The 17781-nt window shown below is 37.9% G+C and overlaps 1 long non-coding RNA gene across 1 annotated transcript; it reads right to left on the reverse strand.

Annotated features, from left to right (window-relative positions):
- Positions 1 to 15879: 15879 nt before the first annotated feature.
- Positions 15880 to 16619, reverse strand: LOC149221249 (uncharacterized). Its single transcript, XR_016248830.1, has 2 exons — positions 16272 to 16619; positions 15880 to 16148 (listed from the first exon to the last, which is right to left on the reverse strand). It is a non-coding gene; the product is annotated as an uncharacterized LOC149221249 (long non-coding RNA).
- Positions 16620 to 17781: the final 1162 nt, after the last annotated feature.

Consider the following 17781-nt stretch of genomic DNA (forward strand, 5'->3'; position numbering starts at 1 on the left):
GGTCAAAGTTATATTCTACCATCTTGCCGATCACTTTGGGGTCATTAGGACCTATGTTGTACAACCCTCTACTATCCCAGGTGAACTTCATTTGATGTTATCTTATGGTATGTGTTATCATCCATGCACAATCACTAGCCACATAGCAATAATATCAATAAACAACGAGAAACCATGTACATAGTCTCGCTTTCACAAAATTGTTATGGAAACTTTGGCTAAAACAAACGACCCATATCAGCCTACTAATGTCAATCAATTAGCATTTATTAACACACAGACTGCATAGTCCTCAAAGTATGCATCTTCCAACACAATTGTTAAATACATCATGAGAGGAATCAATAAGCAAAAACATGAACATGACTCTTGCATTTATAAAGCCTCCATAGTGAACTTTGTTGTAAAAAAAAAACCATGTAGTATATCAACATCCAACCATAAGCATCACCACCTCTACATTGCATATTCATCAATCATGTATCATTCAACACCAATTGTTAGTGCCATGCCACATATCTAAATCACAACATAACCATGTCATCCATGCATGCAATCAATGAATATAGACTAGATTTTAACACCTAAACATTTGCTTAGTTTAATTTCTAAAAATCATCATAAGGCCTTCTTTCGAAAGTTTTATTGTTACTTTACACATGATAGAGCCCATCCATTCCAAGTGTTGAACCTGGACGCTCTAATACCACCTGTAAAGACCCCCCCACCTTAACCTCGGTGAAAAGTGTTAACTTGCTAATCCAATCTCCCTTGTAAACAATTAAAGAGAGGGGATAATAATTTTTTTGTCTTCAGAACTGGAAATAAGCATCACCATTGGATTCAACTAGACAAGACAAATATGGTGATATAAATCTTTACCTCAATTTAATCTCTGGATCAAAAGTTATGATCCTTTAAAGTCCTAATGAACCAGAGGGTGCCACAATGATGCAGGAGCATTCAACTCAGAAGAATCATTGTATTTTAGTAGACATAGGGGGGTCTTGTGTTTTAAGGAATTTGGTTTCCTAAGTGTTGAATTAATGTAATTAATAAGGTTTTGAGTGATTTTAATGAGAGAAGCTATAATAGGGATTTAATTAAGTATAGTGAGGCATATTTGTAAATGTTCCCGAATGTTGGAGAACATGAGAGATTTAGGATAGTTAAAATATTTGAGAATCAGTTGTAAATCTTAGATTAGGAGTTTCATGACTTGTGGATTAAAGAGGATCCCTAGGGATAAAGATGAGATTTTAGGATTTTGTTGAGAAATTTATGGATCTAAACCACGAATTGGTTATAGAATCCTTTTGTATAAATGTAAGCCAAAAAGGCAGAGAAAAAGTTAGTCAAGTTAGATAGTTAGAGGTTTGATTGTAAGCCTACGGGTAGGTAGGAAAACAGAGGCCACTAATATAGAAAATCGGGCCAAGGAGAGAGTTCCTGTGAAAATACCTGTTTATTAATACAAACAATTCGAGTTTGAGTTTGTGTGTGTGTATGGAGTAATTTAGTTATAATATGTGTGTGAACTAGAGTAAGTTCTGTGTAACAGAGGTTGCAGGTGGAATTCGAGCATAACACGAAGAAGAAGAATGATATGAAGGATCATAATGGATCGCTTGAATCCATTCGAAGGATCACAGTCGAGATCCAAGAGTGACTGTGTTAAGAGCATGCGGAGTTAAGCTCAGGAGGAAGTTGTGATGCAGGACATCTAAATACCCTAAACCCTGGAGGAACCCAAAACCACATAGAACTTTGAGAAATCACGTAAAGGCGAAGAAAGTAAATTTGCACAGGAGCCATCGGATCATTTAGATCGACGGATATTAATGGCGGAGGAATAGATCTAGATCGTCAGATTGATAAATCTGTTAGATCGACGGTGATGAGCATCTGCGGGGGTAGGAGAGTACGGATTTTCTTGATCGTGGCTGAAGTACCGCACTCACTCCTAGCCGTCGATCTCATATTCAACTCTTAGATTACAGTCAACTGCAGGGGTTAAAGCCGTTTTAATTCGTGTGCTAGTTGGAGTCTCGCAAACCGTAGATTTGATGGCCTCTTATATCTAATGGTCATTGTGTGCCAATCAGCTCGTACAATAGTCAAGGAAGAAAGATGGGTTTATAAGCGGAAGTTGTTTATTGGGTGGAGAAAAAGTGGTAAGTGGTAATTCAGGTGGTCACCCGATTCCATTTAGAATTCGACACGTCGCACGTCGGAGAAGAGAGGAAATCGCTTTATCGGACGGGTAATCCTCGTGCAAGTGGCTCGACCGATATCATTGTTAACCATTGGATCAAGTGTGCTTTGATCAACGGTGGGGGATCACCGATTAGTTTCGCATCGCAATATTTCATGAGTGGATGAACCTTGGCCTTAAGAAAATGTGATTTGCGATGTGCGATGCTCGGGTGTATCATCAACCGTCGGATTGAAGGGTGAGATCAACGGCGGAGATTGAAGCCGATAAGGCTTGGGCTTGAGCGGACCCGAGAAGTTTATCAACGCGAGTTAAGTGATTTGAGTTCCGACAGATGAATGGGTTTAAGTGGCGATACGACGCGACAACCATTGATCTGATGGAGTGAAATCAATGGTGGAGGATGAATGCGATAAAGGTAGAGCATAGGAAAATGTGCAAAGGTCGTGGATTGGTGGAAAGGTAAGACTTACATGTGTTTTATGTGTATTTCTATTATATAAGAATTATAATAGAAATAAAGCGGATAAAGGTTTTATGGGTTAAGTTTAATATAACAAAATTTAAAGAGTGGGGTTTGGTTAATATGTGTGGGATATAGAATTAACCAAAGTTTATTGAAGGTTGAGTAAAGTACCACTCAAAGGTTAATTGAGGGTCAGAATTGGATGGTCAAAAGTAACGTTTCCGCATAAACTTAATTAAGAGTCTAAACCTTAATTTGTGAATATGTTCACCATAGATCAAGTGATTAAGGCTTGGGACCAGCGATATGCAATTTCATTTGCATAATGTGGGTATTGTCGGCTTGCCCGACATCATTTGGCATCAGATCAGAATTGTGGTACATTTGGTATCAGAGTAAAATAAGGAAATTCTGTGTAAAGGTCTTTGAGAAATTTAGAACAGAGTTATGTTTTAAGATGTGTATGCAGGCAAGAAGAGATCGGATTTTAATCTAACAAATAGTAGGCACACCGAGATAATATGTAGTAGAACTTGTAGATGCAAAAGAAACAGAGGAAAATCCATTCAAAGTGTAGGTGAATGGTAGAACAAGATCATGCAAAGGTCTTGAAGGTGAGATGATATGTTTTGTTTTAATTTGATTTGAAGATTGGAGAGTGTGTGGTCTTTATATTGATGCACATGTAACAGCAAAATAAGGTGATAAGATTGCAGCAACCTAGAGCAAGGAGTGCTCAATTGGTTCCAGAGGAAAGAACTAGAGAAATGCTAACAGACTAAGCTCAGAGGAAATAACCTTAGTGAGGAATTTGTAGCAAGAAGGAGACTTGTTACTGCAGAGGTATTATTGCAGCTCACAAAAGAAATTCCATAGAGGATGTGGGTAGAGTTTCTAAGGGATAAAAGAAGCTGGTAAAAGTTTATGAATGAAAGAAGAATGTGGTAGAACCTTGAGGAATTCCAACAGAGGTTGGATAAAGAGGACAGTTGTGTTCTTGAAAGGTGAAAATGAGTTGAAGCCTAGAAGGAGTAGAGAAAAGTGCTCAAAAGAGGTTCCAGAGATAGAGAACCAAGGGCTTGCCAAAAGACCAAGTACAGAGGAAATCTTGGTGAGGTAAGTGGCAGCAGGGAGGACTTATAGAACCAAGGGCTTGCCAAAAGACTAAGTACAGAGGAAATCTTGGTGAGGTAAGTGGCAGCAGGGAGGACTTGTTGTTGCAGGGGCTTTAGTGCAGCTCATAGTGAGTGAGTGAAGAACTCATAGAGATGGAAAAGAAGATGACTACTGATAGTCATAGCAGAGGTTCTGACGAAAGCCACAACAGAAGAAAGGTGAAGAAGGAGAATGCCAAGGCAAATGGAAAGAAAATGAGTCAAGAGAAAATTGATAAAGAGATTGTTGAGATGAAAGAAAAACTCAATGTATTGAGTATGATACTTGAGGAAAGGCAAAGACTAGGTTGGATCTTGAAGAAAAAGCCAGTGAAGTGGCATAAGTTACAAAGAAGGCTACAACAGAGGCAAGTGAAGGGCCTGGTGGAAGAACTCAGAGACGCTGAGTTGGAAATGGAAGTTTCCATTTGTGAAGCAGAACGGGGTGAAGATGAAGACTTGAAGACTGAAACTTCAAGTGAGACCAAAGGGTCACATGATTTTAAATTTGATAATTTGTGTATGTTTGTAGGTGAAACATGTGAAGAAGGAAAATTTGTTGATATTGCCGTAAAGGAGGAAGAAAATAGGCAAAATCTAAATTCTATTCTAAAAGAAGATGAGATAGATAGGTCTCATGTAAATACATGTACACATTTGCGAAAAGGTTTTACTTTTTAGCATATTGCAGAGACAGAAAGTAGAGGAAGTTGGACTCATGAGGATGGCCAAAAGAAAGAAGAAGTAGAGAAGGATATCAAGAAATCAAGTGAAGGACTTGATGAGATTGAAGAGAATACTATTGAAATGTTTTTGAGTCATGTAAAGAACTTGCAATAGCGAGAGGACTTGGTGATTGAATCATCAAATGAGATCATGAGGTCTTGTGGTTTTACAACTGACAAGTTGTGTGTAAATGCAGGTATTGCAGAAGACAAACCATTTTATGGAACTGTCTTGAATGAAGCTGAAATTTTCCAAGCAAATTATGATGATGACTATCTTTCAAATAAAGATCAAGTTGAGTTACTACAGCAGAAGGAGTTCATAAATTCCTTTCTTATTGGAGAAAATATCTTCAGTAGAGATGAGACAGTTATGTCTTATGATAAGGAATTTTCTATTGGTAAGAACAATGAGGAATTGATTTCCTTAAATGGCCAAAGGGAGAGTAATGGACAGAGTATACTTGTGACAAAGAAGAAGATAGCGAGGATTGTACAAAGCTTTTAGGAGAAATTCCAAGTGAGATGGAAAATTTATGGCATGAATTAAATCTTTTGGAGAAAAGGCTAGAAAACCAAAAATTAAGTGTTTAGGTTGTAAAATCAGAACTGAATGAGAATGAAGAAGTTCACTACAGTGGACAACGACAGGAAGACATCATTGAAACAGATGGTGTGGAGGAGAGACTAGATGACAGTCTCGTGAATTCTTTTGAGAATATAAATCAACATATTGATGTGTTGATAGAGGAAGAATTAGAGCAGCAAGCTGAATTGTTGCCAAAGGAAGAAAAGGCACAGAAGCCTTATGATTTTTATTTTAACAATTGTTTTATGATTATAGGTTTTATTGTAGACAAGGAACATAAATTAGGTGTTGCGGAGGATGATATCTTTAAGGATATTCAGGAATTTTGGGTGGAAGTAATATCTACAGCAGTACCTAGAGCAATATCAAGAGTAATAGCAAAAGCTGAAGTAGAAAAGGCTGAGGAAAGTAATTAGAAGTTTGAATATGAATGGACAATGTGCAGTGAGATGCAGAATGTGATGGTGCCAAAGTTAGTGGACAACGACAACAACCTGAAGCAGAGAGAAAGAGATAGCAGAAAATGGCAGAGTATGGATCAGCCCAAGGATGTGCTGGAAATGGAGATTGAAGAATTATTGCAGTTGGTGATGAAACAGTCGAGGCTGAGGAAAATGATGGCAGGAAGTGTGATCAATCAGAACTTGAACCTGATTGACAAGGAGAGGAAGATGAATCAGAAGACAACAGATATACAGCAGCAGCAAAAGTGCAAGGCATTTGGGCAGTTACAAAATAAAGTTTGGGACCCTGGAGGTTTTCTATCAACATATGAAGACACATGATCAGGAGATCATGAATGTTTTCTACTTTGGGAGTCTAATGCAGGAGCATTCAGCTTAGAAGAATCATTGTATTTTAGTAGACATAAGGGGGTCTTGTGTTTTAAGAAAGTTGGTTTCCTAAGTGTTGAATTAATGTAATTATTAAGGTTTTGATTGATTTTAATGAGAGAAACTAGAATAGGGATTTAATTAAGTATAGTGAGGCATATTTGTAAATGTTCTCAAATGTTGGAGAACATGAGAGATTTAGGATAGTTAAAAGATTTGAGAATCAGTTGTAAATCTTAGAGTAGGAGTTGGTTTCATGATTTGCGGATTAAAAAGGATCCTTAGGGATAAAGATGAGATTTTAGTATTTTGTTGAGAAGTTTATGGATCTAAACCAGGAATTGGTTATAGAATCGCTTTGTATAAAGGTAAGCCAAAAAGGCAGATAAAATTAGTCAAGTTAGATAGTTAGAGGTTTGATTGTAAGCCTACGAGCAGGTATGAAAATAGAGGCCACTAATACAGAAGATCAAGCCAAGAAGAGAGTTCCTGTGTAAATACATGTTTATTAATACAAACAACTCAATTCTAAGTTTGTGTGTGTGTATGGAGTAATTTAGTTATAATCTGTGTGTGAACTAGAGTAAGTTCTGTGTAACAGAGGTTGCAGGTGGAATTCGAGCATAACACAGAGAAGAAGAATGATATGAAGGATCATAATGGATCGCTTGAATCCATTCGAAGGATCGCAGTCGAGATTCCGGAGTGATTGTGTTAAGAGGATGCGAAGTTAATCTCAGGAGGAAGTTGTGATGGAGGACATATAAATACCCTAAACCCCGGAGGAACCCAAAACCATAGAGAACTTTGAGAAATCACATAAAGGCGAAGAAATTAAAGGCACAAAGGAAGGAAGTAAACGTGCACAGGAGCCGTTGGATCGTTTAGATCGAAGGATATTAATGGAGGAATAAGAATGGCAGAGGAATAAATCTGGATTTTCAGATCGACAGATCTGTTAGATCGATCGTGATGAGAAACTGTGGGCGTAGGAGAGTACGGATTTTATTGATTGTGGTTGAAGTCCCGCACTCGCTCCTAGTCGTCAATCTCATATTCAACTCTTAGATCACAGTCAACTGCGGAGGTTAAGGCCGTTTTAATTCATGTGCTAGTTGGAGTCCTGCAAACCATAGATTTGATGGCCTCTTATATCTAACGGTCATCGCGTGCCAATCAGCGCGTACAATAGTCAAGGAAGAAATACGGGTTTATAAGCGGAAGTTGTTTATCGGGTGGAGAAAAAGTGGTAAGTGGTAATTCAGGTGGTCACCTGATTCCATTTAGTAGTCGACACGTAGCACGTCGGAGGAGAGGGGAAACCGCTTTATCGGACATGTAATCCTCGTGCAAGTGGCTCGACTGATATCACTATTAACTGTTGGATCAAGTGTGCTTTGATCAATGGTGGGGGATTGTCAATTAGTTTCGCATCGCAATTTCATGAGTGGATGAACCTTGGCCTTAAGACAATGCGATTTGCAATGTGCGAAGCTTGGGTGTATCATCAACCGTCAAATTGAAGGGTGAGATCAATGGCGGAGATTGAAGCCGATAAGGCTTGGGCCTGAGTGGACCCGAGAAGTTTATCAATGCGAGTTAAGTGATTTGAGTTCTGGCCGATGAATGGGTTTAAGTGGCGATACGACGCGGCAGCCGTTGATATGATGGAGTGAAATCAACGGTGGAGGATGAATGCGATAAAGGTAGAGCGTCAAAAAATGTGCAAAAGTCGTGGATTGGTGGACAGGTAAGGCTTACGCGTGTTTTATGTGTATTTCTATTATATAAGAATTATAATAGAAATAAAGCGGATAAAGATTTTATGGGTTAAGTTGAATATAACCAAAGTTAAAGAGTGGGGTTTGGTTAATATGCATGGGCCCTGGGGTATAGAATTAACCAAAGTTTATTGAAGTTTGAGTAAAGTACCACTCAAAGGTTAATTGAGGGTCAGACTTGGATGGTCAAAAGTAACGTTTCTGCATAAACTTAATTAAGAGCCTAAACCATAATTTGTGAAGATTTTCACCATCGATCAGTTGATTAAGGCCTGGGACCAGTGATATGCAATTTCATTTGCATAATGTGGGTATTGTTGGCTTGCTCGACATCACACGACATTGACCCCACCACATGGAACCCATGTGACCATGCCACATGGCTAACCTCCTAGTGTTACACAACAACTTGTTAATGGTTTCCGACCCACTCTTGAGTTTAGGTCCCACGACACTTAGGAAAACAATTTCCGGTAATACCACTTCATATTATTGGGGAGTAACTGCTTCATATGTCTAGGGAGTACCCTAGCTAAAGCTCTCATTGCTTACCCTGGTGGAACTCCCAAATTTGGTCACTCCTAGAAATCCTAGCGCTTACCTCGACTGAAAATCCTGGTTTGTTACCTCAAAAATAACTCCTATCGTGTTCCCCAACTATAACTCTTGATGCACCTTTGTTGTTTCCTCCGGAGTGGACATTCTAGGATCATGCCTCCTGGCTATAATTCCTAGCTCTGTTCCCTGGATATAATTCTCAGTGTGCCCTTGTGGTTTCCTTTAGGAAATAGTCTCTGGTATAAAAACATTGAGGGATTATAACTTCCAGTGTGCATAATCCTTCCACTCATTCCTTTGGTGATAGACATAATCATTCCTTGAACCTGCCTCTTCCACATCAAGGCTTATTTTTAGGCCATGCAAATAAGGTTAATCAATTGATGTTATAAGGTTAAGCTCGTGTCTGAGTTGTAACAACACCACTTATAGTAGGGTCTCACCATTAGCCGTCGATGAAGTCTCTGACTAGAACTTGGGCCATGAGCAATAGGTTTGCTCTTGCATCCATAGGTTTTCATAAGGTTTTTCTCCTTTTCTGCACTATGTGCCATTCACACAGGAGTTCTAAGATGGCTTGGTTGTGGTGGTTCTACAAATGTTTGGACTTCTTCCAGAGTTCCACCACGGCCAATGGAATTTTCTAAGGCACCCACAGGTGTTATCCCTCATGAGCTTATGTCTGAGTTACTCTCTCTAGGTTCACAATGTCTGTCGCAAAAAGAAATGATCATGAACCTATCCATTCAGGCCAGTGACTGATTTATCCAATCCCTCAAGGATTTGCAGTTCCTAAGATCTTTGGTATTTTACCTAGATCTAACAGATCTCAGTATAGAGATCTACAAAGTCTCATTCAAGGACCAAATAAGTGTTACAAGGTTACAATAGCCACCATGAAGCACATGGTGCTTAAAAGTCCACAAGGAGACCAACACTCCTCGAAGGAACATGGATTCCCTCCCTTAAGCCTGTTTACAAGCAAGAGCCTTATGGATAAACACCTAAAGGATAAGATCACGGATCTATAATTCTTCCCTTTTTAGGGACATTGAATTCCAGGCATAGCTACACTAACAATTGTCAATTAGCTTCTTATACAAGTTTGGTGATTCCTGAACTTAGGGCCTAAAATGCTCACACTGCACCCCATAGTGCAACTCAGGGCCTACAATAGACATGCAAGTAATTATGTGCACCCACCTGGGCACTCCTTTTATGATGGACTAAGAAGCAAATCTTATGAAGGGTTCCCAGGAAACTTGGTTATTAGCAAAGACTTGGGGATGGTTACACCAGACATGGTGCCATCCTGATTCAACTTAAGACTATAACCATCAATTCAAGGCTATAATCGAACTCAAGAAGACATACTTTACTCAGCAAAGCATACAAGTATATTACATCAAATCTTGAATACCATCAGGATTTGCATCATTAAGGGCTCGAAGAGGTCCCTTATATGAGATACCAGATTAATGAAAATGAGGATGGAGGAAAATCCTCAGTATTATCACATTGTAATATCAACCATGTCAATGCAAGTTATCATTGATATAACCATCATGCTGTAACAAGAAGCAATTCTCTTATAAATATTACTACAATCAAATTAAGCTTCTTATAAATTATTCCAATTCCTGCAATCTTCACATGATATAATAATTGATTGTGTAATACTAGTAATATAATCATGTAATTACACAACAACACCATTTCAAACAGAAATGCATTGTACATTCACTATCAGAAACATACTCAAGAAACACTTATCTAATAGATATTTGGGCAACTGATTCTGGGACTAGGACTCTCCACATAACCAAAGATAGTTGCAACCAATTCTCTCTTGCAACTATCACCCCCGAGCCAAATTCTAGAGACTGATGGTTTTGTCAAGGGATTGAACACAAACTGAAGGTTGAAACAAGGACTTTAGGGGCTCTCCTACCTCCACCCACCAATTGAATAGAAACCAGCAAGTCTTCAAGGAATCAAGAGTACCACTACCTCCACCCTCTCATTGTTCAACAACTAACAAGCTCCAAGGAATCGAAAGGCTTAACCTCCACACTGGACATATCACACAGTGATTCCACCCACTAAGGGGACTGAGAATCCACTGTAAAACCGAATGAAGCAACCCAAGGAGACTCCATAACTTCCTATCAGGACTCTAACAGCTAAACCTCTACCCTGGTTGTCAAGGGACTAGAGAAAACCCATCTCCACCCTCCAGCCCCATGGGTGTCCTAAGGTTTACCCTCACCTAGAGAAGCTCCTCCTGTACCCCTATTTCTCAACTAGAAAATAAGACAACTCCTTTGAGGGCCCTAGAACAAACTAAAAGTTCCTCCACTGTAACACTACAATGTCAATGAGATATACCTATGTCCACCAGTGCATAGACAATCTTATGTTGCTCAACCCACGCTCTTTTATGTCTCTCTAGTCCTTTATTTTTTCATGATACCAATTCTCCCAAGTATTCTCTATTTCTCCCCTTCTTTCATCCTTCTCCCTTTTCTAAAGTATTCCCCAAAAATTAGAAATTGAGACTCCCTGTCTCCTAGATATGTGTGCTCTCTCCTTCGTGCATTATCGTCCATGGTGGTTCTTCTCTGCTATCCCTTATCCGATCTATTTTTGTCTGTGTTCTTCATTAAGTTTTATCCATTCGCTGCATTGTTTCTTGTCCCAAGAAACATGGGCCTATGTACTCATTTTGTGGTCCATAAATTAAGAGCATCAATGCTATTAAAAGCACAATAACTAGCCTTAAATGGTTAGTGTAGTTTTCCTACAACAAGTAAACTGAACATCCCAAGCAAGTGACCTCGCTGACATCTAGAACTTGTGTCCCATAAGTTAGCCCAAAATTATTTTATGAAATATTTACATTGCAAAAATGAAATTAAGTGATTGGGGTTGCCACATATATAGTATGGTTACAATTGAACATGAAGAGGCTATATGTTCCTGATAAGAAAATTGAGGGTTTGTGATATGGTCCCTTTGAGATATTAGAAAATGTGGGAGATAATGCCTATAAACTCTATATAACCCCATACATGTGTATTTACTCAATTGTGAATGTAGAGAATTTGAATCTCCATGAGCCTTCCATGTTAGATCAGGGAGAAGAACATGTCCTAACTTCAGTAGAGGATTTGGCACCTGATGCTTAGGTAGACATAAGCAAGACCTTTGGTGGATTTGGTTGAAAGGATAGCTTCCAGGAAAGTCTAAATGATACACTCAAGCGAAGGTGGAGGAAATGTTTCCTCACCTCATTCAATAGATTCTTTTAGGGACCAAAAGCCTCAAAAAATGGGGAGGTGTGATCCAAATTGGATCATTATATCGTTTTTCATCCATCTTGATGCTTTCAAAGTGGAAACAGTGGAGAAATCAACTTATAAGCCATTTTTACCAGTAAGACCTAGTTTGGAAGTTTGGGGTTGGAAACTTTTGAGAGCATTTTGGGGCATCAAAAAGACATTTTTTGGGTGGGGGTAAAACTTTGTTACTTTAGTGCAACACATTTTTTTCTTGTTCTATACACATAAAACTTTCCAAAAACGCAATAATTACCTCAATAAGAGTATGTATGTAGAAGTTATGCCACCTAGAATTTGACCTTCCTATTTCGACCACCATAATTTGAAAAGATACCACATCAACTCCCATTGGTCATGGAAAAGGGGCTAGCCACTTGACCATGATGAAGAAGACTTTAGAAGAGTCCATACAGTTACTCTAATCAAGAGTTGTAGGAGTCAAACCTAACCACTAGTAGGCTACGAGATTGTGTTATGATCAGACCACTCGAAGGAAAAGGGGTTATAATTATTTTTTAGGGAATTTTGTTCCATAGATGACCCAAGTGGTCGAGAGGGATAGGAAAGAACAGACGAAGATGATTTCTACACTATAGTAGCCCACATGCCACAGGCCTTACTTATTTATACTTGCAACCATTTTCTATTCAGAGAAAGAGAACATAACAGCCTCACCTTCCAACTAATTTTTCTCCTGAAAGGGTTTCTTAGGTTTGATCTTGTGTTAGGCATGGCTTGTGAGGTTTGTTTTTTCATTTTGTTGTTCTCTATTTTCTACATAATTGTAATTTGCATACATACATAGTAAACAATAATTTATATATCCATAAATCTAAAGAGAAATAAACCCTCAAAGTGTATATTTTGAATTTTTTTAGGTATAATTTTATCATATATATTGTGATAGACTATCCAATGGAATATCCTCTGGAAGTTTATTGATCATTGATTAGGTCAGTGAATTAAGTGAACAAAATTTTGAATTCTAGATTTCTCCAAAGCTAGAGTCATTCCCTACATTTTAGGTCAACCAAGTATGCTTTAGGTATATCATAGAATTTAGATGGTTAAATCTACTTGAGTTTCCACATATGCACCCTTAAATACCTAATCCCAAGAAAGTCATTATGAATTGAATAAGTGTAGCAATTGAGGTTTTGTACAAGATTTTAACATGTTTTCTGTGGACAATGTGCAATGCTTGTGAAGTTCCACTAACTAAATGTTTTCAATATGGGGTATAACTCCACAATTTGGTGAGACTACTCCAACATGGAGATATTATGTTGGGCACATTTTCTTGCTACTATAGAAGGTATTTTCCTAGTGGATTTGAAGTGCTTTCTTAATTCATTTGCATTGATTATAGTAAAGTAAATATAATTTGATACTGTATGAAAAACTATTATGTGGCCTAGTATGATGAACAAAGAAACTGCTCATAAGCATATAGAAAAAAATTGAACCTAAACATATTAATTAAAGGGGGGAATCAAATGATGGATGAAAAGACTTTCATTCTTTGCGTATGAAGACGAAAAGCCCTAACATGTGACATTTAAACTGAGAAAGGGACTTTGCAATCCAATTTCTTGATCTTAAGTTGAAGGGCGTCGATGCATAGGAGAATCTTGTTAAGCCTTACTTTTTTCCGTAAGTAGCTTCCTCGTAATTGTTTTTGTCTGCGAATAAAGGCTTATTGTATACAAATATGTGGTGGTGCAATTGCGACTATTGCCAATATTTGAGACCCAAAGTCCCACATTTTCTTCTATCTCATCATTGTGGAGACAATTCCACTCCATTTTGGCCTCTAGTTCTGCAATAAAAACCTCATCTCATGCTAACAGGGGAGTGTGCTCTAGTAGAGTTCCACAGAGGCCTCAACACTATGTTGGGCTTATGATTGGGGCTAGCTACGACAACCTTGATATCCTTGGTGGCTGGATCAAGAACCAAGGCGAGGCATAACTAAGGGAGGACACATAGAGAACAATGGTATAAATTGAGCAAGTGGGGCCATAGCTCAACTATGCTCACATAAGATGTGAGAGGAATAGGACAGAGAAAACCAAAGAGGAGGGGAAGGGGAAAATCGAAAGTTGGAAATGGCTGAGAGATGAAAGTAAAACATAAAGAGAGAGGAAGTCACCACAATCACACAACCAACCAAGCCCCAAAATAGAAACCATACACAAAGAAATGCACTTGACAAGGACCAGATAACATACTTAACTAGAGAAGAGAGCAACTGTGATGGCAGGTCGAAATACCAAACTTCTTATAACTAGCAAGCCAACCTACAATATTCAACTTAATCATGCTTGAACAAAATAATGAGAGAAATTTACACCAATGATTAGAACCAAAGGGGAACAACACCCAAGTAGGCCTAATGCCAAAGTAATACCCATTTATTTAAGTGATAATTTACATGTTATGGGGCTAAGACGAAAACAACTATCCAATTGGTGGGAGGAGCAAGATGTACTAACATTGAAGTCATTACCCTAACATGTGTGTTGTTTGAAATGCAGAGCCCGTTTCATTTTAATTGTTTGCTGAATTGTGCGAGTTTTGAGATGACTGCATGCTTAACCTTTGGCTTGAGAAACCATGAAGGGTCATCTACGCTGTCAAAATCACTTGGAGATTGCAATCGGCCAGGGCCACACCATCTCTTAACATGGATGGATTTTTCCCACGGAGTTTTGAATCAATGACCTTCATATCAAAGAGGGCCTTGACAATACACCCATCACCATCTATTCTATACCCCATAGGCTGAAATATTTAATATTTGATCTCCATAATTGTTTGACATAAATAATCAAAACATTTAATTTACATTTGTGTGATTGAAAAGTGAATTTAATAAATGATAAATGCAATATATCAACAATAATAAAGCTTCAACGACCATATCCCTTAACAATTTATAATATTTGTGCAAATTAACATTAGAATGGACAGCTGGAAGAAATATAATATGTGCAAATTATATTTATAATTGAGCATCTAATAATCAGAATCAAATATTTACAAATTGATTTTAGAATTCACCTTTATTTTTTTTAGTTTTCTTTCAAATGTATTTTACATTATTACTCATTATTATTATTATTACTCAATTTGAAGGTCATGGCCAAGTATCACTTAAATTTCAAAAAGTTACAATAATGAAAATTGCAAATATTACACGTTAAAGATGCAGATGCAAGAAGGCCCCAGACAAGGAAAGATGCAATATATGAAATGGTATATTTTTTCAAATTAGTGACCTATGGTCTACTTCTTTCCCAGAATCTGTCACCTGGGTAATTTTGAATTTTGAAAATGTAATGTGACATAGAAGAGGCCGAGAATAAGTAGCTGTAGGTGTAAAAGTAGAAGTTTGTATGCTCATGGGGTAGATTACTTGGACTTTGCTTTACATATAACGTGTGTGGCTTGACACTGCCTTTTTTTAATATATTTTATTATGTAGATATTTCTTTGTGATGGAGCAATATGGTAATTAATTTTGGTGGGTTGTTTTAGTTGCACAATAGTCAGGATGGTCATTTCTCACTTTATCGTGGAAAAATGATTTGCATTGGTCATTTCTCACTTTATCGTGGAAAAATAATTTGCATAAATTTGTAGATAAGGAATTTTACTGGTCTGGTCATAATAGCCTGGATGGTTACTTATCATTTTGGTTATAATAGTTTGGATGGTTAAGATTTGGTTTTCTTACTAATTACTATCACCAATAATTACTATCATCAATAGTTTTATGCAATTTTTTTCTTAAAAATAATTTCCGATGCAAATTTTCCTTGCAATTTTTTCTTAAAAATAATTTAAGATGCAAATTTTCTTTATGGGACATTAAATTACTGTAAGGCTTATTTTAAATGAATTGCTATTTTTCCATTCAATACATTCCAAATAATAATAATAATTTTTTTTTAAAGATGAACAAAATTTAATTTAATATCTCCGTCTTCGGTGTTCCCTTCCCCTGCATCGGGGGTTTGCTAGTTTTAGAATAATAAGAGACAAAACTGTCAGTGTTGCGATTCCATAATCCAGGTTGCAGGTGCTGTAAGAGTTTTAGATGGTCCTCATGAATTTGTGCAATTACAATCCACGATTAAACCTAATCTTTGGGCGCTTTTACCAGAATTCGAATGCCCAGATTTCCGCGAGGTAAAAGGCAAAACTGTAGGATATTCAGAAGAATTAAATAAATAAATCGTTCAGGACATACAGAGAAGGGATGTCGTCCAAAAATAATATTTAAATGAGTATATTTTACATGATTTATCATGTTATTAAAATTCAATTTGCCGGCTGGTTAAGTTCATCCTCGCAGCAATCAAAACCTAACCAGTGTCTCATAGCAGTGCAGACCGTCAAACTCAGGGGCAAACTTTACTGCCGCCCGCTCCTCCTTTGTTTTTCCCCTTACTTCGCCGTCCTGCTGCCTGTAACTCTGATTCTGCCAACCCAAAAACCAGCATAATTAGAAACCCTAACCCCAAGAAACAAGAAACAAGAAACAGTAACCCCTCCCCTCTTCGCAGAACGCAAAATGATGAAAAAATCATTTTCATATACTTACATGATGAGCATCTGTATCTGTTGTTGATGGAAGGCGATGAGATTCGAACCTGCAGAAAGCCCCAATTGCTGCAACGGCAGCTGCTATTGTGAACACAGGCGTATTCACTGCCATCTTTTTAAACTTCTTTATCTGCTGATTTGTCACAAATTGTTATGAAAATTTAATCGCACAGACAGAAACTTAAAGCTCCTTTCAAATGCCACAATTTCTGTGTACAGTGTGAGAAATTGCAGAGATAGAGAGAAGTTCAAAGATTTCTGTGTACAGTGTGAGAAATTGCAGAGAGACAGACAGAAATTCAAGATTTAAAAGCATTCAAACGATATCGAATGATAAAACAGGGAGGAAAAGAAGGGCTTTAAATAGGAGTGAAAGGCGCGAGTCCAGAACCTTCCGTGTGCTTCGCTGGCAGTTGAGGGTAGACAGACAGGATGCATGGTTGGTATTTTGTCAGCATATGATTGAAAGAGGGAGATATTTAACTTCGTTGAATTTTCTTTGAATGTGTTAGCCGCCCTGGACATCAATAGATGCCGCCCAGAAAAACGCGAACTCGGTGTCGTGGGAGAGTCTGGGTCAAATACGATGTCATGAGAAATGGAGGGGGTCAATCGCATTTTTATTTGTAGTGGCAGAAACTTCGGTGAAAGGGAGTTGGGCCCCACAAACGGATATCCATGAACCTTATCACGCATATGTTGTGGTCTCATCAAAATTTTTGTTTAATGGTCCCACGTGGCATTCTTCCAACATTGTTAGCGGCCACATGTTTTCTTCCACGAATTTTCCCACTATTTAATACGCGTTGGTGTATCGTCCACATAAACAACAAACTTAATTGCCTTAGAAGGTCAACTGTTCACATTATGGGAGGGAGGTCAAAAGTGGCTCACCCATGTAACGGGTTTCCACTGGCCACGGAGAGACCTTGGATTCTCATTTGAAATTGCCACCTTGCTTACCTACGTGGAAAAGGATGGGTGAGTTGTTCAACTCACATTGAATTTCATTTCATTGTTTTTGGCACTTGTTTGATCCATTTCCCCTAGCTACTCCTTTCATGGGTAGCTTCAATGAGCTTTGTTTTTGGGCTACCTTAGTTGTACAAGGTGGGCACAACGCGTTCATGTTGTGATTTTGGGTCTTTAGTTTACCATTTGTTTCACTAGAATTTGGTCCTTAGTTCATAGGCATAACTATGGGAATGTGTTCATAGACATAACTATGGGAATGTGTGGAGATTATGAAGGGGTTTATTTACTTTGTGACCACCAACATCATTAATGAAAGTTTATGTCTCCATTGTGGTTTTTTTTTGCAATCACAATATTTTTAATGACTTATTTGAAGTGAATGTGTTCATGAGGAAATGAAGGAGTTTTTCTTGGAGTAGAAAAGACATCCTAGAATATTAATGTGATGAAGGGTATGGTGATAATAAAGGTGTTATTTGTTGGTAGGAATTTATTTCTATAAAGTTGATGACTTTGTATTTTTCAACATGTAT

The sequence above is a fragment of the Pinus tabuliformis genome, chromosome Q (genome assembly GCF_031772625.1).
Source record: "Pinus tabuliformis cultivar Carrire ecotype Pingquan chromosome Q, CPIR1, whole genome shotgun sequence".
Taxonomy (NCBI): Eukaryota; Viridiplantae; Streptophyta; class Pinopsida; order Pinales; family Pinaceae; genus Pinus; species Pinus tabuliformis.